This window comes from Ambystoma mexicanum, chromosome 1q (genome assembly GCF_040938575.1).
Source record: "Ambystoma mexicanum isolate Mex_15411 chromosome 1q, UKY_AmexF1_1, whole genome shotgun sequence".
NCBI lineage: Eukaryota > Metazoa > Chordata > Amphibia > Caudata > Ambystomatidae > Ambystoma > Ambystoma mexicanum.
This window is the reverse complement of record NC_090922.1, coordinates 1,229,336,236-1,229,364,199: the sequence shown is the minus strand read 5'-3', so window position 1 is coordinate 1,229,364,199 and position 27,964 is coordinate 1,229,336,236. Positions and strand designations below refer to the sequence as shown.

Sequence of the window (27,964 nt, the reverse complement as noted above, 5' to 3'; positions counted from 1 at the left end):
CACTGTCCTCGCCCCTCAACTTTGGAACACCCTGCTACTGAATATTAAACTGACCAAATCCTTCCAATTGTTCAGAAAACGAGTCATTAGTTGGCTTCTGGAGAAGGCAATCCTCAGACTAAGCTCAGTACTAACTGTATATATTGTACATACTCTGAAATGTTTCCTACTGCCTGCCTGTACATACCATATATGGCATATTTCCGCCACAATTGTATAACTGCTTTTATACTGTAACTATGTAACCTGTCCTTAAGCGCCCATTTACCCCTGGGTCTGGAGCGCTATACTAAATAAAATAAAATAAACAAACAAACAAGGCCCCAAACCACCTTAGGGTTGGATTTTAAAAGAGCTGGGGAAGTGGTCCATGTTCCTGAAGAGGCCTTGCTATTTCTAATGCATTTCAGTACTTACCTGTGTTTCACTGGTAATTGAATGAAATTGGTTTCTTCATCTCCTTTGGGTAGAATGCATAGATCTTTCATTGGTATTGCCGTGACAATGTTTGACAAAAGGTGTTACTTTCTTTCTTGGTGTGTATTTTAAAGGCCTAATTAACAATTGTATCTATACTTGCTTATCTAAGTAGAATTATTGGTGTTGCTCTATATTGTCTCATTGTAGCCTAGACCACTCTCACACCTTCCCTTAGGCTAAGCCTTGCCTCTCTGATACCTTATCCTGATTGGTCTTGGCTAAACTGTGCCTTCCCTCTTGTCACAGGGGTTCACCATAATAGGGTGGCCTCCTAATTCCCCCCCCCCACTCGCCCCGTGGCTGATTTTGGAACTCCAGCTTACCAAGTGGTTTCTTACTCATTAATGTTCCTTAGAAAGAAAACTGTGCACACGAACAATGTGTGGCTTTGAATTCATCACAGCTAGATTATTATTTAATGTCCACTACAGCACTCTGAAAGAATTCAGGTTTTTGATGCAGAGTGCAGTAATGTCATCTTTGATGTCAGTGTGCTTATGAGCCATGCAAGGGGAAGCGGGAGTTAAAGTTTCTTAACTTTTCTTGATCACCAAATTTATGGGATTTTGAGTCCAACGGGAACCTTAATGTTATGGCTCTATAGTTATTGTGGCATAACCATGCAAAATTACTCGTTTTAGACTGGTTAGTTTATATTTAAATTGTGTATTTTATAGCACTGAACGTTATGTGGCCTGGCTTTTCATTTTTTATTGTCTTGAAAGTTTTAGGAACATATAATGTAAGGATCCAGTTATGTGACTTGGTTCTCCGGCCCCCTCCCATCACTCCCCCCAAGTCCTACTGTTATGTACATGTAGACAGAAAGTAGTGTTTCTCTTAATTAACTATCGGTTCCAGTATTTGGTGCAAGTGATTCTTCTGCCTAACATGAACCTCCAGTCCAGGTTCCAGAGGATAGAGCTACTTGCTCTTTTCTGATGATGCTCAATTATTGATGTTCACTTGTAAACCTTCCTTCCAAGTACCAAATGCAGGGCAGGTTTCCCTCCCAACTGTCCCTATGTATGATTATGATGCGCCAGGAATGTTTGCTGCCAGTATGCCAATGCGCTGGGCTTTCCGATTCTCGTGATTTTGTGTGTGCTTCGGAATGTTTACCCCAGATTCCATAATGCAGTGTGGTGGTACTCCTGTGCTTAGTTCTATGGGGTATCCACTATGCCAGGATTTCACAACATACCTTAAGTTGGTCTTTCCAAAACGGCAGAGTGATTTTTAGATTCACAACTCTTCTCCTGGATAGTACTTCTCCTGGATAGTCCTATCAGTAATCTTCCTCTAGAAATGCTTGGTTCACCGTTATCTGCAGTCTCTTCTGACACTACTTGCCTCCATATTGTTGCATCATTTTTTGCCCGCCATCTACCGCTGTCGCCTGCCTCCATGTCTGACCTCCAGCTATGGGACCCATCAGGAATTTCTGGTGACCTCTGTGTACAAGAGATCAGGTAGATGTATTGTTGGCACACATTCCTATCCCTCTACAGGCATTCCTTTTCTGCATCTTGGCTCGGCAGGTTCTGTACCCCCCCATTTTTAAAAAGGTTTTGTAATTTTTTTTTTTTTTGTCTTCATTAGGCTCCATGATTTGAACAAACGAGACGGTATGGATCTTCCCCAACAGGGGAGGCGGCAGTTAAACGGAAACATGGATCAAAAACAGTTTTAACAATGTATACTTTGACTAAAAAAGGAAAGTAAGAGAAAGAAGTAAAGAAAATGGAGATAGACCCCCTCCATCTTCCCCTCGAAATACTTCTGTATCTCGAGAGGGAGCAGGAATTAAGCGTGAGCCTTTCATTAGGCTGTTAGCAGGTCACCGCCAGGCATGTTGACCAGTGTGTCTCAAATGCCTCCTTTGGCCGTTGGGTTGTGCACATTGGTGAAGTTCTGAGCTCGGGTGGGGTCTCTCAGACTCAGCTCGAATCGGGACCTCTTGTTGTCGCAGATGGATAAGAGCGCTCTCTGCTATGTGATTGTGTTTATGGGAGAGGCTGTTGCTAACGCGCAGTTGTTTCCCAGTACTCTAAAAAGGGCGCCATTGCATATCGATGTATGTGTGCGTCTCCTTAAGCGCCTGTAAGGCTTTCCATTTCATACATTTCTTTAGCTTTGCGCAGCCATTCTCGTTTAGTTGGCAGGTGGGCTCCCTTCCACTTAACGGTGATACAAAAATGCGCTGCTAAAACCAGGTTTCTGGGCATGTGGGGGAGGACCTGATAATGCTCTTCTAACTTTTCTACACCAAACAGCACCAGGAGCGGGGTGAGCTCTCTGATTCCTTCTATTTCCAGGATCCACCCCAGAATCTCCATCCAGTAAGTCTGTACTCTGGGGCAATCTCACCACTGGTGCCAGTATGTGCAAATTTGTGTACACCCTCTCCAGCAATAAGGACTAGTGCCAGCATACATTTTGGCTAATCAATCAGGTGTGAGGTGCCATTGGGTGAGAATCCTACAGTTATGCATTTGGTACTGGACAGCTATTGATGATCACCAGACTGCCCTGTAAATGCCCCCCTACCCCCACCTTTCCTTAGTGTTCTCCCATCCCAGTTGTAAGAGGATTCAATTCAACACTACAGCTAAGTCAATGCCTAGTCTGGGATACTGAATGGAAACCCTTATTGATATATCTTTATGTCCAGTTCATGAGTTCTGGATGACTACCCCTATATAACACCCCTCTCTTAGAATCCCCCTGACCCCACTGAGCCAAGAAGTAGTTCTCTTTTGCAAGTTTAAAAGGTTTATTTGAGAATTTAAACAATATATATATATATATATATATATATATATCACACTTTATAATAAATTAATATCTGATAGTACCCTTACATATGATGTTGATCAACAATGGGTAATCTGGCACTAGCACACTTCTTTATAATCAATGATGAGTGGGTATAGGATGGATAAGATAGCAACAATACTTTTATGGTTTAAAATAGATGCAATGTGGAATGAAAATGCAGTACAGAAAATAACTTGATAGGATTTCAGCAAAAGACAATGTAATCACTTTCTTGGACAATTCACCCCCCCCCCCTTTATGCAATGTAAGAAGATGAAGAGGAGAGCGCACAGTTCATAGGAATGCAATCAAATAGAATTCAGTTAAATTCCCCCCCAGCAGCTTATACAACAGATAGGAGTTTTGAAACACAGGCAAAATGCTTTGAATATGGTGACAATGAAGTGAGAAATATGCTGAAAATGCTTTTAATTCCCTTCAGGAGGTTCAGGGTGAGTGGTATCTAGTTAATATTATTTCAGGCTCACTCTAGCAATGATTCAGGGATGGTTCTTAGGAGGCAAACGAAATTTTAGCAGTTCAGGCAAAAGCTGCTGATTTTTACAGGTTGGTGAAATCGGGCAAAAAACGCAAATCGCGGTGAAATTCTCGAGTGCGTGAATCGTGATTACGGAGGCATTATACGGAGTAGCAAGTCGGTTGTAGGTTCTTTGGAAAGCCTAGATTCTAAGCTTTCAGAGGAAAGTTAAAGCACAAACGGTTACGGAGTTATGAACGATTTTGTAAAGGTTGTTTTTCGGATTTGAAATTTTAAAAGTTCCAGCTTGCAGCTAGAAAATGACAGGTGACAGTTCTACTTAGGTTAAATAGATTGAATTATATTATATTAAACTAAGGGATATGTTCTGAGTTTTGCTGAGTACTCTCAAGAGATTTTGGACAGGAAGGCGACCTTGTCACGGATCCGGTCACTGCGCCCAGCACTTCACAGCGATCTGGTCTCCCGTTCCGAGTACAGCTCTGCTTTCTGGGTCACCGGCACTGCTCCTGGATCTTGGGTTCTGCTGGTCTGGTCTAGCACCGGTCTGCACGGCTCCTGGTCCCGCTTTCTCCGGACACAGCGCTGATCTGCACGGCTCCTGGACACTGCTACCGGTCCCGGCAATGTTCTAGGCAGGGAATTCAAACAGCTCGCCCGGCTGTTGATAGTTGGTTAGGTTTGCTGGATGCTGAGGCCTGCTGAGAAGAGTTCTCAGTCTGTGGGTTTAGGCCCTTACTTTGAGTTCTGGATCAAGTTCTTTGGAGTTTTAAAGTCTAAGTGTTGGATCTGGTGCCTTCTGGATGTTGTGTGGTCCGGCAGAGCGCGTTGCAGCAAATGGATTTCAATCTCTCCACCTGGGCTTCAATGTTCCTTTTATATGTTTTGAAAGTGGGTGTGTGCACAGCATCACTAATCCAGCCCCTCTCTCAATTTATCATTGGTCAAGCTTTCCTTTCTCTCTTGATTGGGGGAAAGAAGTGGAGTGTCAGAGCGATGTCATTATATGGCCTGCAGAAAGGACACTCCCCTGTTAAATTGCACACAAATCTATATTTGATCAAAATACACATTTCTCAAATACATAGTGGTTTGTCATTGCATGTACATATTACCTATCACATGAGGTAGTCTCTGTCCCAAATCTGCTCTTCCTGAGGGCTTGCATTCAAAAATGGATTATTTTCGATTTTAGTGGGTTATGCAACCTTGGTTCTTCATTAAAAGTTATACACATATACAAAGGCTGTCCATACCTACTCCAGTAAATTACCATATCTCTAGCTTAAACACAGAGTATGTGGTGTCAATAAATAGTGGGGTTTTGCCCCAGAACATCACACAAATTGGAGTTTGGGCTTGAATCGAAGGTACATTTTTTAAATTAAGGCTCTCAAAGTTATACATTCCTGTCATTTGATTACAAAGAGTTATCAGTATTTTTATAAACTGTATTTTTACTGCAATTCAGCTCTCAGAGCGTTAGTCTCCTCCTCTAGAAACTTGGGTGGGTCAGAAACCATGCCTCTGCTGGCAGGCAGGCCTTTGTTGACAGGAAACAGTCAAAATCAACATATTCTATTCAAGTGCAAGAGCCTATTGAGTGGTCTCCATGAGGCTAAATCAGCAGACCAAGGGGTCACTTTGCATTTGGTTATTATGACCATGTGATATCCTGGGCTGTGGTGTGAATCTCTTGAGGTGAGAGGGTTTCCCAGGCTTCTGGCCTCTAGGAACAGCAGGTGGCTAATTTTTGATTAAAATGCAGCCTTTGAAGTCAGCTGAGTAAAATTCCTTTGTCAGCAACTGCACTCAGTTCTCCTGTCAGAGTTTAGACCGCTAGCGCAGCCTTGGGGATTTTGTTGGTACTGCATCCATTTTTGGGATCTTTCTTGGATTAATGCATTCCAAACAGGAATGGTTCTTACATGGTAGTAAATAATCCTTGCTTAACATTGTTTTGATGGGGCTCCTTACAGTAAAATGGTTATGTGGAACCCCACAAAAGGGTTGAATCTTTAAAGTGGTCCGATGAGCCACGATTTCAGCAACTTTTTGACATCAGTAACAGTGGATTTTTTTAACAAAGATCTTTCTTTACACTGGTGGGTGGCAAGTTAGGTAACCATTTTGGTGTGCGCACAAACTGCGTGGTTCTCCTGGATTCTGGCGCACATGTGGGCTTTTTGGCCATCTTGGGTTTTCTAGGCCCACAGCACCAAATGTTGCAGCATGATAGCTCAAACGTGGGTCAGGACACCCAACACAGTGCTGCCTCCCACTGCATTTGTGTGTGGGGGGTGGGCAAGTGACTTCTCTCCAGAAGTGCTCTATACATTTTTGCAATTAGGTCTTTGGATTCTGACTGTGTGTTCAATATGGTTTCGAAGGGAGTAAGGGGGCGTTGAAACTGCTTATTCCACCTTGAGTCGGTTAGGACCCCTTTCATTTGCAGGTAGGGGTGCGGCTTAATTTTGAAGCCCTGCTGTGCTTCCTCTAACTCCCCTCGAGTCAGGAAATTTTCCCCTAAAAAAGCGAGTAGCATTCTTTTTACTTCCATCAAAAAAGCATCTGGCAAGATGATTGGAAGGGATTGGAATAGGAAAAGACGCGAAAAGACATTCATCTTTATTGATGTGAACCTACCTGCCCAGGACAGGCTTAGCTTCGCCCAATTCTGTGTCCCGTCTAATGTGTGCCCACAGTGGTTTATAATCACTTGATATAGGTCTGTCAGCTGTTTTGTGATCGTTATTCCCAGGTATTTAAGGTCATTTTGCGCAACGTTTAGTCCCCTGGACCCAAGGTCAGCGTCTGGATGTACATTACCATTTTGAAGGGGGAGGGCTATCGTTTTATTTCGGTTGATAAAGAACCCTGAGAGTGTGCCATATTCATCAAGTCTGGCCAGGAGCACCGGAACGGATCGGGGGGGGTGAGTTAGGTAAACCAGGATATTGTCCGCATAAAGGGCCAGCTTATATTCTTTGCCATATTTCTGGCGGGCAGTTATGGAGCGGTCATTCCGGATCATCTGCACCAGGGGTTGCATAACCAGGACAAAGACTAATGGCGAAAGGGGGAAACCATGCCTGGTTCCTCTGAGTTTAAATGGGGGAGATGCTATGCCATTAACTACTCTTGCATTTGTGTTTTTTATACAGGGCTTGCGCCCCTTGGATCCTGTTCTGGATCCCGTTCTGCCCAAGGCCCGCCCCTTAAAGGATTAGGTTCCTAAAGCTCAACTCCAACCGGTTGAATGCTTTTTCTGCATCGACAAGAGGAAGATGGGGGGGGGGATCAGCGTCGCTCTGATCCACTGCTGGCATCAAATCGAGCATTTTGCGTACGTTGTAAGAGCTTTGCCTACCTTGCACATACCCCACTTGGTCACTGTGGATTAGGAGTGGGAGAACCATGCTTAACCTCTTGGCCAGAATACTGGCATATATCAACATTTAGTAGCAAAATGGGCCTGTATGAACCGCATTCCAGTATGTTCTTCGCTTCCTTTGGGATTACCATAATTCTCTCCTCAGTGAACTAGGGTGGGGCGTGACCTGTTGCCAAAATGTCATTAAATAGTAGGGTCAGGAATGGGGTGAGGGTGCCTCTTAGTCTCTTATAAAAAGCTGGCGTAAAGCCGTCCTGGCCTAGGGCAGAACCTGCTTTCAAGCTATCGATAGCCCAGTCTACTTCCCCTCTTGTTATTTGGACGTTGAGCTTCTCGCCGTCTGCCAGCTGTATTTGAGGAAAGGAGACGTTTGCCCTGCTCTCAGAGGTGGGGTGACAGTCCGAAGCATATAGCTGTTCATAGAATTGGGCGAAGCGGGCCGCTATGACTTCTGGGTTACTTAGGGGGACTCCAGATGGTGAGTTGATTTTGTTCACTGCTCGGTCCACTCTTTGCTTTCTTAACCTGGAGGCAAGTAGCGTGTCGGCTTTATCGCCTTTCTCGTAATACTTTTGCTTAAAATCTAAGGTGAGCCAAAGCCTTCATTTGTCAGAGTTCCTTTTTAGTTCCTGCCTCAGTGCCTTTGTTTCCATTAATGTATCCCTTGTTCCCTCTGTTCTTGATTGTAGTGAGGCCTCTCTTTCGCTAATCAGTTTTTTAAGTTGGACTTCTCTGAGCAGTCGGATCCTTTTGACAGCCGCCCTGGCTTATAATAAGGCCTCTTATCGCTTTCGCAGCTTCACAGACAGAACTATGAGGGAGGTCTCCTGTGTCGTTTCTTTCAAAGAACTCTTATTTCTGAGGGATTCCCCTGAAAGGCGTGTCTCTAAGGAGCATGTCATTACATAGCCAGCACCTGTCTGTTTGTTGGGACCCAGGTCTAGACCTACTGTTATCATATCATGGTCGGATCACCCAACCGGCTCTGTTGATGATCCTGAGAAGGTGCTCTAGATCTCCTTCCAGGAGAAAGTGGTCTATAAGGGTAAAGGTATCGTGCGTGGGTGAAAAAATAAGGTATATGATTTTTGCTGGGGATGACAAGTTCTCCAAGCGTCTATCAGCAAATGTTCATTCACTAGGGTTTGGAATGCCCCTGTGTCCCTCGGGGGGATGGGGGGCTGCACTTTCCCCATAGGACTTCCAATCTAATGCCGGGTCCATGATCAGGTTGAAATCCCCTCCACAGATCAGGGAGCCAGCCCTTTCCTTGTCTAGCAATGCGAGGAGGTCTTTACAAAAATTCAGTTGTTTGGTGTTAGGGGCATAAACTGAGCACAGTGTAACTTGTTTTGTTCTGATGGCGCCATGCAAGACTAGAAATCATAGTGCTCCTCCCACTTGTTTTCTCCGTAGCGGGAATTCCTTGTTGCACTTATATTTTGATTCCTGGATGAACAATAGGTCTAGCTTGGATTGTTGGAACAATGTTGTCAGCATAGATCTCTTCTGTGGCGAGTTGAGACCTTTGACATTGAGAGACCCCACAAGCACATCATCATCCCGCATTATGGTATAGAGACAAAATGGCAGAGCGCTGCTGTTTGAAATGGGTGCATTGCTTTGTACTCTGCCTGCATGTGATCATGTCCCACCCGGGTACTGCTGTCACTGTATACTGCTTATTCAGGCATGTAAACAAAGGATGACCAGTTTGTTTGCGGATCACTGACCTTGTGCAAGGAGTATCTTCCTCTGGCCACATTTCTTCCCTGTCGATTTCGTCCCATCGGTCTCGAGATTTCCCCCCCACCCTCCCCTCTGAATGGTAAAGTAGAGATATGAAAAAGAGTAAGTAAGAGTCATTAACAGCAGAGACAGCCTAATGCATCACATAGGGCCACACTACTGGTGTCTCCTTGTGAACCCAAACCCAACCACTTTCACACTTTTTGACCTATAAAAGGGTCTACATGACTCTTGTCAACTTAGACAACTGCCCAGCGGGACAGAATGTGTTCAATGGAGTTAAGAGTGAGGAAGGACCTTGAACACGGATACTTCTATCTCTCCTTCCCACTCTTCGGGACTTTATTTGTTCAATACGTCCCTTCGGTTAGCTTCTTCATCCCTAAGTGGGGTTTAGCCTATTGCATTTCCTCCTTCTACTGTGTTGCTACTCTCTTTTTATCCCGTCAGCGCTTGCATAGCTTCCTCTCCCGAAACTACTCTGATTTCCTCATCTGCATAGCCAGAGGAAAGTGAGAAGGGGTGGCCCCACCTGTATCTTGTACCATGCTCAAGCAACCAGGTAGTCAGTGGGCGGCATGCTCGCCTGTGGGCGAGGGTAGCGGCAGATAGATCTTGATAGATCCTTACTCTGGCATCCTCGAACTCTATAGTCTCTCGTTCTCTCGCCAGTGGCACAATATCAGCCTTTTGCCTGTAGTAGTGGCATTTCACCAGTACCGATCTCGGGCCGCCTGGCCTGTGAACTCTGTCGAACTCCAATTCAGGGTGTAGAGGAGTAGTGAAGACTTTGCAAACGCATTCACTCTTCTTTCTAAAATTGCAGGGGTACCATCTGGGGTCTCCTTCAATCCCTGGATACGAATTTTAGACCTTCCTTCTGTTTTCTAAGTTCTCGATCTTCGTTGCTAAATCGAAATTCCTTTGCTCCAGATCCTGTAGTCTGCCTTCTATTTTCATCTCCATAATGTCTGCAAATTGCGGGTAGTACTCCAGCGCTTCACCTTTTATCCTCCACACTATGTACTCTCTCTTGTAGCGCATTGACTGTGGCAGTCATGTTATTGCTCAGGGTGTGGATTTCTCCAAGCAACAATCGCACATCCGCTTTGGTGGAGGCTTTGTGGTCTCCTCCAGGGATGAGTGAGACCTCTTGGGACTGGGCGGCTGCCATGTCGCCGCTTTCTATCCTGAACCCTTGGCGCCTCTGGGCTGTATTCGGTTTGAGTGTCCGCTGCATGTGCCCCTGGCGAGCTGTTGAACTGGCTGAGGTCTTGAATTCCCAAACTGCCAGCTTCTCGTGTTGTGTGGTATATTTAGCGTTGAGGGGAGGTTGGGATTCTCACAGCTCGCTGTGGCAATCGTCTTCTTTCTGGGGATGGGGGGATGTGGGGCAAGTTTTCGTAGTGAAGACCAAACTTGGGCTTGGGAGAGTTGTGTTACCTGCTCATGCTTCACTCACCTAGTGATGAGGCAGGGCTACGCTGCTTGGCGCTGTGGCCATCTTCGATCAGAGTCTGCAGACACTGTGGGGGCGTTGCTGTCGGTCTGAGGCTTACTATATCTGAGGTCTCCTTAACACCAGTCCCTCCAAAAAGGTTGGGCAGGCCCCTAAAGTGTTCTGTTTAGCTGATTCTGCTCTCTGGTTTCAAGGGGCTGCTCAGGGGGCGCGTGTAGTCGTGCTTTGGACCCAATCGCGGAGTTCCCAACATGCATTCTATTTATTTTCTCTACCAGAGATGTGGCTCAGGTTGCTTGCTGCTGACCAGCATGTCTCCCTTGTGTGCAGGGGGCCAGGCCCTGAGGATGCTGGGTCGTTGTGTTGACTAGCAGCCCTGCCTCGCTACAGACTGGGACTGTCTGGGCCTCACTGCGCAGCTCAAATGTACTTAATTGGGTCTGGTGGCGTTTCTGAGGCAACTTTACTCAGAGTTTACCGAGATGTTAGCACGTTGGCTGCTTCTTCCACTGCAGGCTGTCGGCTTTGCCTTTGAGTGTTGACATTTATATTCTGAGGTCCAGGGGGGGCCTTTTTAGGACTTCGAGTTGAGTGAGCTGCTCTACCCCCCTGCCCCCTTCCCAGGGTGCCACGGCAATCCAGGCAGACCAGCCTACGACGCGACCATGGCCTTCCACCGGAGTCTGCGGCGGGTACGCCCTGGCCTCAGGGAAGATTGGGGAGGGGGGGGAAGATGAAAGGTGGGGTGCTCAGAGCACTATTGTCTTTTTGCTGTATTGCCCCCCCTCCCATGGTTCTACTCCATACTTGTTTTGCGTGCGGGGGCGCAGCACTGCACTGCTGGGGTTGCCTCTCGTCCTCCCGTCACTGGAATTCCACCATCGCCAATGATGTTGAGCAGATCAAGGCCCTTATTTCCCCACGGCCTCCTCCTGGTCTGCTGTTCCGGTATGCTTCAGTATCGCGGCCTGGGTTGGCAGATGGTCTCCACCACGCGACTCGCCGAGGGCCAGTCTCCTCCCCGTCCTCTGCTGCGCCAGACACCTTTGGCACGCAGACTCTCTGCTCAACGGCCGCCAGGCCGCTGATTGTCAAAGCTGGTTCCTGGGCTATCCCACACCGATTTTTGTAGGGCATGGGCTGAATGAAAGGCGATCCTTTGTTATGACCTTAAAGCGGCTTGAAACTGCTTGTGGGCTGGGCAGGGCGCAGTTAGACCGCCATAACTCGTGGGTTCCTGAGTAGGCTGGCACTCTGGCTTCTATCTTGCCTGTGCCTCCTGGTGGTCTCCCTCTGTTCCCCTTTTGGTCAACATTGTTCACCACAAATACTCTGCCCCACCCCAGCAGGGCTTCATCACCTGTGGACTCTCACTTCTCATGAGCACTTCACCTCGCACCAAAAGTCTTCTTTCACCTGGCAGATAGCATTGCTCTTCTGTGCTCTCAGGTACCCATCACCTGCCTGCTTGAACTTCTCCTCGTCAGCTGGTGGCCTGCACTTCTCACCTGTCCTCTGCTCTCCCAGGGACCTCTTTCTGATGTCCTTTTGTATTACCCGCTGAATAAGCGATCCGCCTACCTGAACATGGTCCTGATGAGCCAACTTTGGGAATGTAATTTTAGCAGGTGAGGAGGATGCCTCCCAAAAATCGATATTGTAGTGAGGTCTGTCAAAACAAAGTTCTTGGTGTCTCTTTGCAATGTCTTTATCAATCCGAGCCAAAAGGCTTTTGGAGCTCAAGACTCAAATATTTTGTTCCCAGCAAACCAAAGAAATGAAGAGATCCTAGAATCTGTTTGGCTATGGTATAGATGCAGGACAGAGATTACTAGCCATATGAAAAGCTACGCATAGCCAGCAGAAGTATGAAACCAGTTGAACGCTGTGAGGAAGGTACATCTAAGAGAGTATATGTTTTGAGCATAGGTTCTAAGTTTAGAAGCCACAAGGAAGGTATGTAACCCCTTATTGTGAATACAGAGCACTCGCTAAGAGAAAGATACTCCTGCTCTGGCACAGATACAGGACATAGATTAGAAGCTGAGGAAAGTACACATAGACCTATCAGCGATGCAAGACATAGAATGACATACTCTTGTAGTATACAAGTGCTGACGCATGGATACAAGAGACCCAGCCATGAGGAGGTTGTATGTACAGTCCGTAAGCATGGGTGGAGGATACTTTCTAGAAGTTATCAGGAAGATGCAAGGATCTGAAGAAAGCCTGAGTTGAAGAGGACCATGGTTTCCAAGTTATGAGCCACAGAGCTTTAGAATGTGCAATATATGAATGTGCACTAATATTCTATATGAAACCCTACATGAAAGAATTTTTTTGAAGAGCGCACCTTGAGAACACAATTGTTTGTTAATGTTTGACTTTAATGAACTGTAATACCATTCTGAAGAGTGGGCTTGAGAATTCTACAAATGGCATGATAAACCAGCAGGACCATGTTTGTAATCCTTATAGAAGCCTGTTGTGCAAAAGGAGCAAGTTTGCACATTTGTTTTCTCCACCATAAATTAAATTCTCCAAGTACGAGAATACTAATTGATGTTGGCCTAAAGTTTCTCATCTGAGTTTTACTACTGTTTCAAAGAACGAGTGATAAGGTTGTGTGCGTCTATTCATTGTTTGATACAGACTTGCAGATTTGGCTTTCACAACGGAAAGAAGATTTGTTAGTCTAGAAAAAAGCAAGCCGTATTTGTGTTGTACAAGCCTACAAGGGGCTTATGACGTTTGGTCGGCTCTTTCCTTTCTAGTATCCCTTCCACTCAAATGACCTGCATGAAAAGGGAGTAGGCTATGGGATAAGAATTTGAACAGGCAAACATTTTTCCTCAAAGACCGTTCAGTATTGTCCTGTCAACTCTAATGATCTGTCCAGGATCAGTGTATCCTCTGGTAGTAAAAGCGGGATATGAGCCTCAGCACATTGGTGCCACTGTCTCATTTGAATACCTAACCACAACTCTGCCTATTAGCACATTACGCTCCTCATTGGCTGTGGTAACTAGACCTGTTCCATGTTGCTGCTATGATCGTTTTTTTCAGCTAGCTGTTGTTTATTTTTTTTTCCTAATGTCTTCAAAGTTTGTGGACAAACCTTAGAGCAGAGACTGAGATGACCGTACCAGGATTTGGTTCTGTGGGGTGCATTTAAAGGCCACAAATAGAAGTCCTGTAACATGAATGGTATGTATTTTAAACACAAACAAAAATGGCCTGGCCTTTGTTTTCTAGTAAAATTAGAGTCATGTGGAAAGGGACCTACCTGTCATTACCAATGCATAAGCAGCATTTTAATTTGTAAAAGGAGGAATCAAAGATCCCTGTCGTATGGTAAACAGGATTTTTAAAAACTGAAAACAAAACGGCCTGCATATGTGTGCAAATACAAAAATGGTTTGTAAAAGTGAAAATAAATCACTGCTCACAGAAAAATGTCAGGAAAACCAAACCTGTGTGGGTTGACAAAGAGCAATGTATATTATGTTTGACCCACAAAACTCAGTGACATTTGAAGAGCCACTTTGTCTTGGAAAATGTCAGCCCAAGGCAGACCCTTTTGCTAGCTGTGGGCTCACGTTCACAAAGGAAAACTCCCAGCATGGATGTCGCATATACCATCTAATGACCAACCGCAATAAAGGGTCCTACTAAGGGTGTCAAAATTCAGTGATTTCCAGACCTGCTGGCTCAAAGCATGGACTTCAAGAAAAGTCACCCTTGGCTGGAGCACGACTAATGTGTGATAATGGGGGCACCCACTTCAAAGGGCAAGCTTCCAACATAAAAGAGGCTGATAAAGGCACATGATGACTCAGTGAAAACAAATGGCCTGGAAGGCAGGAGGCAGGATCATTTGTCCCACATGAAGATTCACGATTATTTTAAAAGGACTATTATCATTTAGACCTTTTTCTCAGCCATCATAAGGTGGATGGATTTCCTGTGACTCTGGGAACTGTAATGCGCAGTTAAACTAGGTTTCTGGCTGATCTGAACATGTATTAAATGTAAGAGTTGGTGAGCGGATGGAAAATGAAATTGGGGACCTGCTTAATAACTTACATATTCATAACTGTTGTGCTACTTATGGAAACGGCAGGAAGGTGCCACATGGCCATGCTACATGATACAGATTTGGTGGTCGGCTTATCTAATTCCTCATGGTTAGCTGAAACAGAAAATTCTTTTGTTTGGCAGTTGCTAGTAAAGTGATGTAGTTGTGATACAGGACTAGCTTTTGCCAAAAAGGTGAAAGGAGAACAAAGGATGATAACAAATGGGAACTGACATAAGTTGCTCCAGACCCCTGCATAAATCCTGACTTGGAGGCTGGGCTTGGGAGGACAGAGAAGGGTAACTGACCAATCTTAGTGGAAGGGATTATTGCAGGGTTCTTCACTCAGATTGTAAAATTGGTGGTGTCATTGCTGCTATATAAAGGGGACTGCACTAGGACAGGGGAGACCGAGAAGTGCTTTGTAAAAGGGGAAACCTCATGTCTCCAGCATGGCATTGTATAATGTGTAATTTGTTTTAAAATCAAACCTGTGATTTTTTTGCAATCTAAATCTTTTTAAGTCCTATTTGCCTGTTCATTACGCAAAATAATGTTATTGTGTGTGAAGCTTTGTTTTGTGCCACAAAGAAGGTGGTGTGCGTAACAAATCTCATTGAACCTATACTTTCAATAAATGTACATTCTTTCTGTTCACAGGCATGGTTCTTGGCTCCTTTTTGGCACAAGGGGAGGGTTCCATGGGGGTCTATGAGTCGTAAGTGGGGTGTTATCCAAATTAATGGTGTATTGTCCCGTTTACCTTGTGGAGGACTCCCTAGGTGTAGTGTGATCTCCCTATAAATCGTTACAACACAACCCCTGTCAAAATCGAAGTCTGTTTGCCCTTGACCCTGCAGCTAATGTTTAGCTGTATGAAATGCATGATTCTAAGCTGGCTTTTTATGCACTACTCGGGCAGCAGTCTGGTAACGGTGCATTGTGTATTCTTCTAGACAGGGAAGGAATTGGGCCAGAACAAGATTGAGCTGCGCTCCTAAAAATTGTCTTGCCAGCGTCTTCTGTGTGGACTGTGATGCCCAAACCATGCCAAAAGCCTAGTCTATTGCTTATAATTGACATCCCTGTTTAAAAACCTTGTGGCCATGGCTTTAACTTGGCAGAGGCAGAGCCCCGGCAGGGTTAGAAATATCGTGAAATATCGTTCTGTCAAGGCCATGCGGTGGCCCCCTAATGTCCTTGCCAGAGGACAAGGCTGTTTTTTTAAAATTTAGTTTTTAAAGTCTGAAGCTCTTCCTCGTGTGCGAGAGCTTCAGGAAATCAATGCCTTTGCTATAATGGTAATGCCGGCACCTACGAGGCATCTCTTTAATCAAGAGATACCTGTGGGCCGGTACCACCATTATAGAAGAAAAGGTGAACCCGCAGCCTTTTTTCCTAAAGAATGAAGCTCCTGCTTGTTTGCAGGATTTTCAGGCCTTATGAAAAAAGGCCTTGCCTTCCAGTGCCTCACCTTTTCAGCCTTAATGGTGATGCTGCCCATCAGGTGTTGCGCCACCATTAAGGCTGAAAAATGTGGTGCTGTCCCCTGCCAGGCATCCCTTTATGTAATAGATGCAGAGATCAGCACACACTTCCCCTCCTCCCTGGGGGGCGGTGGGAGGAGAGTGGGTGATGAGCTCCACAAAGGGCTGCCTGGCAGGGGTGCCTGTAGCCCATTAAGCCGGGGCTCATCAAGGGGGTGTGCCCTAATGAGCTGGCAGGTGAACCCCCTCCTCCCTCAGTCCACCCTGCCTTGATGAGCCCCTGCTCGTTTTCGGTGCCACTTAAGGCACTGCTTGTGGTTCAACTCTCCAATCTATTGAGCGGCCCAGTGATGAGCCATGTGTGCGCTGGCTGTGACTCCAACTCTGCCTCCTACGCTTTAAGATAGCGATGGTTAAAGAGGCCGACACATCTGCCGCCATTTTAAGATCGTCTTGACATAGCTCAGCTGTTGGCGTCGCTAGGAAGGCCCCAGAGTGGACCTGAGACGAGGGCTCTTTGCCCTCCTGGCTGCTGGAGGTTAGGGTAATGCCAAATCTATTTCTGGAAGGACAGGAGACGCCAATGCAATTCTGGGCTGTGGATTAAGGTGGTCGCGGGAGGCGCTTCTTCGCAGACTTTTTTATAGCTCAATTTTGGCGCATGAATTAAATTACCAGCGTTCTGAAAAAATAGCCTGTAAAGGAAGGGCAGCGGCCCTGGGTGTTATGTGTAGTCTCTGTACATTTACTTCTCCCCGCTTGCAAAAATGCGTTAGAGTGCCCTCTGCTGCGAGTGGTTGGGGTCAAATCGACATTCTACTTCGGATTTCTGTTTCTTTAGCTATTCACCCAATAAAAAAGAGGCAGCAAATACATGAATGTGACATTCTAAATGTTTAAAGACAAAGGCGTCTTGCTTGGAGGAGGAAACCACTAGGAATCTCCAACACCGGCCCAGTATGTCGGTTGGTTTTGCTGTGGGCTTTTAAACATGTTTTTAGTTGTATTCCAGCCCTGCCAGAAAAGTGTCCCCTGGAGTAACAGTAACTCCTGACAGCTGGCCGTGTAAAGTGGATGTCATGATTTTTGCCACCGCTAATCCTATGAAGAAAGCTACTTGCGTGTGCGCCAGCCCAGCAGGAACTCAAGATGGCGCTGCGTGGATTCCTATCTTTTTACCCTAAAGTGCCGTGCTTATAGCCCACGTAATGCAGATTTAGAGGTCCGATACAGCGAGAAATGTGGTTTTGTTTACTTTCTGTTGGTTTTCTGTTGCTTGGTAAAGTATGAATGAAGGCAGACCCGAAATCACCCGGTGACCCAGTTTCACGCCACCTCACTGCTGAGGCGCCTTTTGGGAAAAAGGGTTAGATTGTTATGCTAACATGTTGTGTTCCGCAGATGGTCTGACGCAGAATTGCCACCGTGTACTAAGCACGATAGTTTCACATATCTGTCAATTTCGCAGCAATTCTAGCATTGGCGGAGATGACCTCCAGTACCCCTTGACCCTTGTGGAGTTTTTTGTCATATTCGATTAACCAAGAAGTACAAATTGCAGTGTATTAATACTCCAACAGCGAATACATTAAATTGAAACTAGCAAAATTCAGTGCGGATCTGAGCAGTGTAGTGGGTGACGGATTTTTGTCTGCAAGCCCAGTATTTGTGCCTAATCGCCTGGCATTGCAGAAATGAGCGAGGGTTGGTTATCGACCAGCCTTCAAGTTATTGCCTGAGGGGAAGCCGAGGGCAGTAACTTGGGGTCATTATTTCAAGCGATAATGACCCCTACTGAGGTCTATAAGGCTATTGGCACATGATGGTAGTAGCGATACGCGTTAAGCAGTTTTAGTGGTGAAGTAAAAAATATGACTTTTATACTGGATGAAATCTATAGGCAACTGAATTAGTAAAGTAATTATTTTGGAATATTGAAATGACAGTTGTCCTCAAATTAGTAATTTTAATTACAAATTACAAACTTGGTTTAATAGAAACAGGTTCAACAAGTGCATGTATGTGGTGTAATTTAAAAGTAAACTGTTTCTTCATATGGGAGCATTTTCCCATGTTCTGACTTGCTTTCATGTGTTAAATAGGATGTTGCAGCAAAAAAGGGCTTATATGAAAAGCAGTGCCTTGCTGGAAAAAAAAAACGCCTGGAAACTGCATTGTTTGCCAGTCTGCTTTTGAAAACAGAATTTTTAACCCGTAGTTAATGATTGCGCTCAACATTCTGATTGGCTGAGAGGCGGTCAATAACTATCTCCATGTGCTAATGATAATAATGCACATGTGCTATTGCCTGAGCCGTTACAGGCAGATATTGTTGTGCTGGGCAAAATTGCTGATGGAGAGCAAAGGCAGTATTTTACAGCCATCTGTTCTTATGGATGAAATATCATCTACAATAATTAATCCCCCTCACTATCGTGAGAGGGGGGTTTAGATTCTATTAGACAGGGAGGCGAGTATTATGCCAAACAATCTTTACTACTGACACATAGCAGCAAAGAAAAAAACGTTTACTGATAAAAAGTTATTTGTTCTACAAACAGGAAAAAATGCAGTATTTCATTGGAAAGCACAGGGCGGAAACCCAGTCCAAGCTGGGGCTCGGGTCAATGCCCTTTAGTGACCAATCAACAGGGATCCACCCCCATATAAGTCCCTTCCTCTAAATGCAACTCCTCTTCTGAAGCTGCCCTCTGATGCCATTGTAAGCGGAACAGGAACACTCCAACTGACAATCAGCTTCGTAGTCCTCCTGTGCCATACCATCCAGAGGCCCCCCGAGAGACCTCCTTGCTTTAATCTCTTCAACTCGAAGCTGCATCTAAAACAAACGGTGGGATAATACTTGCCTCCTTGTCTTTAATTGAATCTAAAACCCTCTCCCGATAGTGAGGGGGGTTTAATCATTCTATGTCAAGACAGGAGGCTTCATATTATGCAAGTTCAAAGCCCTTGCATCACGTTAATAGCTACATGATCAATACGCTTATGATAAAATGTTCTGAATGTGGACTCTCTGGGCCCGTCAGCTGCTTTAAAAATTTGTTCGACTTCTGCCTAGGAAGTCTGATTTGGAGGCCATAGCTCCACTCAGAGTGTGCCCCAAAGGAAGAAATGTCAATCCCAGCTTCCTTCATCACCCACCTAATCCATCTAGCCAAAGTGGCTGGGGGTACTGGCTTGTAGGGTTTCCAGTAGGAAATGAGCCGCTGAGAGGTACCCCGGGAACGAAGCCCCCTCCGTCTTCAACTCAAAACATTTTAAACATGGTACAACACACAATTTAACATTCTCTGGAAGTGCTAGATATGAAATGGAGGAAATCATGCATTTAGTCCTTTTAGACACAAAGAAAATCACCCCACGAGGGGTGAAAATTGTCAACATCCAGCGCTCTGATATCTGTCACTCTTTTGATGGAGATGAGACACAGAAGCATGGAAAAAAGCTGTTGAAATGATAAATCCTCATTATGGGGCCAAGCGAGGAACAAACCAGGACCTTATTAACATCCCATAGAACTGAGTATCTGGCTTTAGGAGGAATAAAGTGCCTGCCCACTGGCTTTTCCTTTAACTAGTAAGTGGCCAGCTGGGATGGCTGACCTGAATCCATTAAATATTCTATAAGCCTTGCCCTCCTTGAGCAATTCAACCAAAAAATGAACTATCTCTGCTGGAGGGGGAGAAATGGGATTGAGGTGTTGAGCCACACACCAGCCCACCCAGCGGCTCCATGCTGAGGATTGTCCTGCCTTGGTGGAGTTTGCCCAGGAATCCTTGATGAGGCTAATTGTCTTGCGAAAGGCCTCTGAAGCACCAGGAAGAGCTGAAATATTCCAAGCCATAAGGGAGAGATGCCCCCGAAGGACCAGGTCATTAGGGAGACCCGACAGGTCCGTTAGGAGCTGAGAATGGAGAGGGAGAAGATGAGGGACATCCACCGCTAACTCTGAGAGCAGGAAACCACACCTGAGTGGGCCAAAACAGGGTCACTATTACCAATGTCACCAACTGCCTGCGTACTTGCACCAGGACTCTGGCGATCATGGTGAATGGAGGAAAGGCATAGAACCGGGGATCTGCCCAATCTTGGAGAAACGTGTCGGTTGCTAAAGCTAGGGGGTCTGGTCTCAAACTGTAAGAAAGAGGAACCTGACAGTTGAGACCAGAAGCAAAATGGTCTACTTGAATTGGACCGCATCGGGACAGAATCCTGGCAAAGACCGTCCTGTCCAGCATCCAATCGCTCCTGTCCTGGAGATAACTGGAATTCCAGTCTGCCACAGCATTGCTGGCTCCTGGTAGATATTCTGCCTGCAAGAGGATGTTCCTGTCTAGACAAAAATGCCAAAACTCCCTTGCTAGGGCCTTCGAGCGGGTTCCCCGTAGGTGGCTTATGTACCAAACCACTGAAATATTGTCCATCGGGCGGAGGACACAGCAGTTCCACTTGGTCTTTGCAGAGGCTCTTGACCGCAGAGGATCCCGCTAGTAACTCCAGACAATTTATGTGAAGCAACGTCTCTTGAGCTGACCATATCCCTCGAGTGGAAGTCTGACCTATCCTGGCTCCCCAACTGGCCCTGCTGGCATCGGATTCTAGAACTACATCGGGAGATGGGCCAAAGATTGCCTTGCCATTCCATGCGGTCCTATGTTTCAGCCACCATAGGAGCTCCAACCTGGTGTCTGGGGACAACCCCCACCATTTGAGAATATGACAGATTTTTGCAAAGATGCCTTCTATTTAGGCACTGCAGCGCCCTGTAGTGTAACAGGGCTGGAAAGATGGCCTGAATGGAGGCAAAAGCATCCCCACTACTCTCGCTAACTGCCAGAGACACCATCCCCTTCTTTAGCAGGAGGCGAATTTCCTTCCGAATCCTTGAGTCTGCTGTCTGGAAGAAGGAGGATGCACTGCCTTGAATCTATATTGAAGCCCAGAAACTGGATGCATTGAGCAGGATGGAATATGGACTTCTTTACATTTACTACAAAGCCTAGGGCTTGTAACAGGGAGTTTGTCAAATGTAAGTGACCCAGTAGAACCTGGAGATCTTGCACCAGAAGGAGCATGTCATCCAGATAAATGATCATTCGAATCCCCTTTGTTCTGAGAAAAGCTATCACCGGTTTCATTAACTTGGTGAAGCACCACAGGGCTGACAACAGACCGAACGGAAGAGAGGCAAACTGCCAAAGGCAACCCCTCCAACAGAACTGGAGAAACTCCTGATGAAGGGGAAAAACTGGCACTACAAGGTACGCATCCTTGAGGTCTATCTTGACCATCAAATCCCCAGGGAGAAGGGTGTCCCTGAGATGGTGGTTTACCTCCATCTTGAAATGTTGGTAGACTACAAGCGCAGGTTTATGACGGGACAAAATCTCTGTTTGGGTTTCGGAACCAGGAAAATTGTGCTGACGATTTGGGAGGCTCTGAAGGTGGCAGGGACCACTGGACCCTTGAAGATGAGATCCTAGACCTCAGCATTCACTAGATTCTGTTATTCTTTGTCGAACAAGAGGGGTGAAGGAGGGGAGGAGGCGGAGAGAGTTCACAGGGAGGGGAGTAAAACTCTATCTGAATCCCCTGAACTGTCTGTAACGCCCATGGATCTGAGGTGAGCTCCTCCCACCGATGGAAAAACCTTTCAACCTGCTCCCCCAAACCTCTGTGGGAAGAAACATTTAAAATATGTGGTAATATCTGGAGCGGCTCTTGCTCTATTCACACCTCTGCCAGTATGTCCTCTCCATTGAAATCCACTCTGGGGGTAGAAGGTTGTCTGGGATCCTCGAGCAGAGGAAGAGTGAGCTCCTCGGGAGGCATACTGCTGCGGGCGGGTAGAACCCCGGAAGGAGGAACGACCAGAAGAGCGGGTTCTACCTCATCTGGGCTTATCAAAAATCTTGGAGGCAAAGCCTTTCCTGATGTTGGTATGGGCCTTATCCAGGGCAGTAAAAGTGTGCACATTTGTAGAGAGGTCTTTAACAAACCTGTCGCCAAACAGGTTACCTTGGGTCCCGCTTCACCTTCTGCCATATCCTGCAGCTTAGGGTCAATGCTCACAAGAAGAGATTTGCGCCTCTCCCTGGAAATGCTAGCATTGTCATTGACGAGCAGGAAAACTGTCCTGTACCCAACCCCTAAGTGCCTGGATATCAATCGGGGAATTGGTGAGCGCAGCCTCCTCAGCCAATTCAAATATTTGCATCAGGGGCCCCAACATGTCTAGTAGCTTATCCTGACAACTACGAAGGGCCCTGTCAACCCCTTTATTCGGGTCTTTCCCCTTCTGAGACAATAAGGGCACCATTGATTGGTCTATATCCCGGGTGAGGCCACCTTATCCGGAATGACTGGTCTAGGGCATTTGGAACACAATTTGTTCCTGTCTTTCTTGGGAAGCGGTCTCCTGACCCAATGATGTAAGAAAGAAGAAACCGCTGCCGAAGGGAGCCATTCCGCCGACCTTAGATGTTGGATGAGAGAGGAGTCAAAAAACGGAACGCCACTGTCATCCAATAATGGACCCTTGGCCCCTTGGGACGAATCTACAGGGGTCCCCTTCTTCTTATGCCTCTTAGGTGGAGAATCAGAATCTTCCGAAGTATCAGGAGAGGATAAGGGAGTTGAGGTGGCTTGAGTTGGAGCAGTGGGCTGAGAAAGACCTCCCCCCAATTTCTGTTTGAAGACTCTAACGGGGGAATTGGAAGGAAAGGGAGAGCTATATACAGGACTGAGTTGTAATGCTTTGACTTCGCCGTACACTTCCTAGGCGCTACAGAGGGACCCGAATCGGAGCTGGGGTGAAAATCAGCTATCCTATTAATGAGCCTGTTGAATGCTGAGGCCAATGTTGAATTTAAATTTAGTAGGGCAGAGTCCATGATGGAATCCCTAATAGCCCTAGTGACTGCCGGGGCTGGGGGCGGGTGGGATTAGGGAAACCTCCCCCAAACCTCTCCTTCCAGAATCTTCCCCAGACCTTTCCGTTTTCTTAGAAGGCCTAACTTGGGTGCTAGCATCAGCCGAAGGAGCCTCTTCCGTCCATTTGGAAGTCTGCATAATTATAGACCCACACAAAAGAAAGGACAAATGGAAAAGAAATTATGTGTTCTTCGGAATACCAGGGAGCACCTGGCACCAACAGGTTGAGGGGCCACTTTACTAAATTGCTGAGCAAGGAACAAACGTTCTTATACTTCCAACAACACTGATCCAAGTGTAATCATACAGGCCTAGCCTGCAGGCCAAGCAGACCACAAAAACACTTTACAATAACTTGATTGCAATAACACCAGGCTGTGCCTGGAAAGTAAGCAGGCTAATCCACAACCTGTGTGAATCTGGGAAAGGTGGCCGCTTTCCCTTCTACCCACTTGCGTGTGCAACGCGTATCAGTTTGTGGGAAAAAGGGGGGAAATGAAAACAAGCGTTTATTTGCGCTGAGCAGGCGAACGTTTCCACACATAATACCGCTCTCTTCACCCTGCAAGTAGGGGAAGGATAACTAGCTGGGCTGGAAATGTAATTAATGCGGAATGAGCGCTGAATGCTCTAGAGCGTTTGCCGATCAGGTCAACTCAACACTAATGGGCGTGTCAATTGAATTCCTCGCCGAGCAGGCGAGCGGTATGGTAACCGAAGGGGAAGGGCGTGTGGGAGAGAAAGTTCAAGGCCCAGGCACTGGATGTAGCGGAGGCGGAGCTGCTGCCTCACACTGTACAGTCTGGGAGTGGCCTGAGCAAAAAGGAACACCTCTGAAGCGTTTGGTACACACGACTGCTGAGGGGAAGAATGTAAGAGCATCGGTTGCAACAGTACATGAAATCAATAAATATAATCTATACAGTGTAACAAAGTAACACTAAGCCACGTTCTAAAACAATGTTCTAAACACTGACTAACAATAAGTACAAGCGTGCCAACAATTGTGCTTAGCTCATGCGTCAGCAACAAAGAAAGGAGTTGCATTTAGAGGAAGGGACTTATATGTGGGTGGGTCCCTGTTGATGGTCACTAAAGGGCTTGACCTGAGCCCCATCTTGGACTGGCAAGAAAATGAGGAACCTTTGGGGTGGGCATTCCTTTGATTGGACCTCAGCGCCCTTGAATTTCTTTTCATGTAAGTTGTCTTAATGGTCGCATGCAATAGTAACAACGGAGTACTAGGTTCCTCTACTCCGTTAAGTTGAAAGACAAAAAATTGAGTTACTTGAGCATTAAGCCCATGCGCCCACGTCTTTCTGAGAGTGCAAAAATCACAAAAAACTCCTTTCTCTGTTTCCCTATGTAGTTAATGGGAGTTTTTATTATTACAACAATGCCCTCTGTGATAACACATGTTTCGACGGGTTCTCCGTCTTTCTCAAATCGGGGCTTATTATTTTAGCAAGTTCACAAAGTAAAAAATATATATATTCATGTAATTTTCAAACAGTCATTACACACATGAAAACTCCATTCATAGATAATGGCCATTGAGGGAGGGGAAAAGGGTAGGAGTGTTTAGGAATGAGAGAAAAAAAAATCAAAAAGAAGAAAATAACAGGTAAAAAATGAAATTTTTGTTAGTTACTTTGGTATATATTTTGAACATTGTAGACATTCATCACTCACTCTTTTCTTATTTTACTAAGTTTTCATTTACTTGACCATTTTAATAATGAAAGGTTCGTATGGTATTAGGGTTCAGGAGCTTACCCAATGTTACTTGTTCTCGTTTTTATCTCTGTCTTGTGTTTCAAGTCACGGGTTAAATCCCAAGCTAATTGAAAAAGTACATAAAAGTGATGAGTACAAACGTGTCCTGTTCGTGCACTAATCCCATTTTAACTTTTAATTTAGGTTACGTTATAGACGATGTGCGCTAGAATCTACAGATTTGGTTGATTTACTTCTAGAATTCCCTGTATTAAATTACACCCAGATTAATGTTGAGGGAAAACCCCCAGCACTGGCTGCGCTTTGTTTTGGTATTGCTACCACGCAGTCATTCAATGTTTAATGCATTTCAGAATAACTTTTTTTTATATATTTGTAACTGTTGGCATCACTAGTAAAACACGAGCAGAATCACGGGTTTGCTCATGTGTTTATAGAAATTTGCCTGGGAAGCCCCCCATGGACGCTTACCTTCTGTTCTCGTTCACGTACGAATGTGTCCTAGTTCGCTCCGTGTCCCTGCTAGTTTCTGTTCTATACATACAACTGTTGCTAAGCAACCTGATCCAACTTCCTGTTTCTTTAGCGGCGGCCATACTTTGGGCTCAGTTCCTAGTTAGTATGTGAAAGTGTGCGTTATCAATTAGTCATGTTTGTGTTTGTCTCACATCAGTGTATTGGCTGTAATCGCTGATCGGGCTTAGTAAAATTAAAGTAAAGAAAAAGTGTAAAATGATACTTTAGACAGTTATGCCGTGTCATGTGATCCATTATTCTCATAAACCTTTGTTTACCAATTTGGCGGCCATGTTTTAAGCAACATAGTGATATGTTTTGTACTATTGTAGTCTTTCTAGTATCGTTCTTGTTGATACTTTATTAGCTAGATTTGATTTTTGCTATATTTGACTTCTGATGAAGTAATGATTGTGCTAAATTGGCATATAGTGTTTGAATGAGTAAAGCGTGGCAAGAATGGGTGCCAGTTTGTATTTTACTTACACATTTTTAAAGAAAGTCGTTAAGCCCAAACAGTCATGGCTGTTGCCCCTTAAAGGGTCTCCCAACACCCCATACCATACATTAACATTTGTGATACATATCATCAAGTCACAAGAAAGAGGCCATTTCGTTGTCAGAGTTCAGGCCCTTCTCTACTGAACGAAATTTGCATATTAATTTTGCTTCTTCTTGTCGGAGCTTCATTTCCTGGTCTCCACCTCTTGGTCCTAATAGCACTCGCATCAGACCTACGAACCTCCGCATTCTTTTATCATTTAACTGGTGATTCTTTTGCCAGTGTTGGGCCAGTGGAAAGTGTATATTCTGACTTCCAATCCTTGATTGGTATTCTTGATCTCTGGAAGGAAGAAGAACACCTATCCAATAACATGGCTACCACCGCCACCAAAAGGCTTTAGAAAATGTGGCGCATGCTCAATGTGTAATTATGCATCAGACAACATATCTATCTTTAAAGACAAATATGGTATCACACACCAGATTGTAGATCAGATTAACTGCAAAACAAAATATGTGGTTTATGCGATAATTTGCCAATGTCAAGAAGTTTACATAGGTAGCACAATTAGACAACTAAGAATAAGAATAAGAGAATTCCTATCAAGTATTGGAAGTCAGAATATAAACTTTGCACTGGCCCAACACTGGCAAAAGAATCACCAGTTAAATGATAAAAGAATGCTGAGGTTCGTAGGTCTGAAGCGAGTGCTATTAGGACCAAGAGGTGGAGACCAGGAAATGAAGCTCGGACAAGAAGAAGCAAAATTAATATGCAAATTTCGTTCAGTAGAGAGGGGCCTGAACTCTGACAACGAAATGGCCTCTTTCCTGTGACTTGATAATATGCATCACAAATGTTAATGTATGGTATGGGGTGTTGGGGGACCCCTTAAGGGGCAACAGCCATGACTGTTTGGCCTTAATGACTTTCTTTAAAAATGTGTAAGTAAAATACAAACTGGCACCCGTTCTTGTCACGCTTTACTCATTCAAACACCATATGCCAATTTAGCACAATCATTACTTCATCAGAAGTCAAATATAGCAAAAATCAAATCTATCTAATAAAGTATCAACAAGAACGATACTAGAAAGACTACAATAGTACAAAACATATCACTATGTTGCTTAAAACATGGCCGCCAAATTGGTAAACAAAGGTTAATGAGAATAATGGATCACATGACACGGCATGACTGTCTAAAGTATCATTTTATACTTTTTCTTTACTTTAATTTTACTAAGCCCGATCAGCGAGTACAGCGAATACACTGATGTGAGACAAACACAAACCCATGACTGATTGATAACACACACTTTCCCATACTAACTAGGAACTGAGCCCAAAGTATGGCCGCCGCTTAAGAAACAGGAAGTTGGATCAGGTTGCTTAGCAACAGTTGTATGTATAGAACAGAAACTAGCAGGGACGCGGAGCGAACTAGGACACATTTGTACGTGAACGAGAACAGAAGGTAAGCGTCCATGGGGGGGCTTCCCAGGCAAATTTCTATAAACACACGAGCAAACACGTGATTCTGTTCGTGTTTTACTAGCGATGCCAACAGTTACAAATCTATAAAAAAAGAAATTCTGAAATACATTAAACATTGAATGACTGCGTAGTAGAAATACCAAAACAAAGCGCAGCCAGTGCTGGGGGTTTTCTCTCAACATTAATCTGGGTGTAATTTAATATGGGGAATTCTAGAAGTAAATCAACCAAATCTGTAGATTCTAGTGCTCATCGTCTATAACGTAAGATAAATTAAAAGTTAAAATGGGATTAGTGCACAAACAGGACACGTTTGTACTCATCACTTTTAAGTACTTTTTCAATTAGCTTGGGATTTAACCCGTGACTTGAGACACACGACGGAGATAAAAACGAGAACAAGTAACATTGGGTAAGCTCCTGAACCCTAATACCATACAAACCTTTCATTATTAAAATGGTCAAGTAAATGCAAACTTAGTAAAATAAAAGAGTGAGTGATGAATGTCTACAATGTTCAAAATATATACCAAAGTAACTAACAAAAATTTCATTTATTACCTTTTTATTTTCTTTTTCATGTTTTTTTTTTCTCTCATTCCTAAACACTCCTACCCTTTTCCCCTCCCTCAATGGCCATTATCTATGAATGGATTTTTCATATGTGTGTAATGACTGTTTGAAAATTACATGAATATATATATTTTTTACTTTGTGAACTTGCTAAAATAATAAGCCCTGATTTGAGAAAGACGGAGAACCCGTCGAAACAGTGTTATCACAGAGGGC

At 44.9% G+C, this 27,964-nt stretch overlaps 1 protein-coding gene across 2 annotated transcripts in view; it reads left to right on the top strand.

The window, feature by feature from the left end:
* PGM1 (phosphoglucomutase 1) overlaps positions 1-27,964 on the top strand; it is a 332,168-nt gene that overhangs the window by 175,274 nt on the left and 128,930 nt on the right. The gene's annotated exons all lie outside the window — the stretch shown is intronic.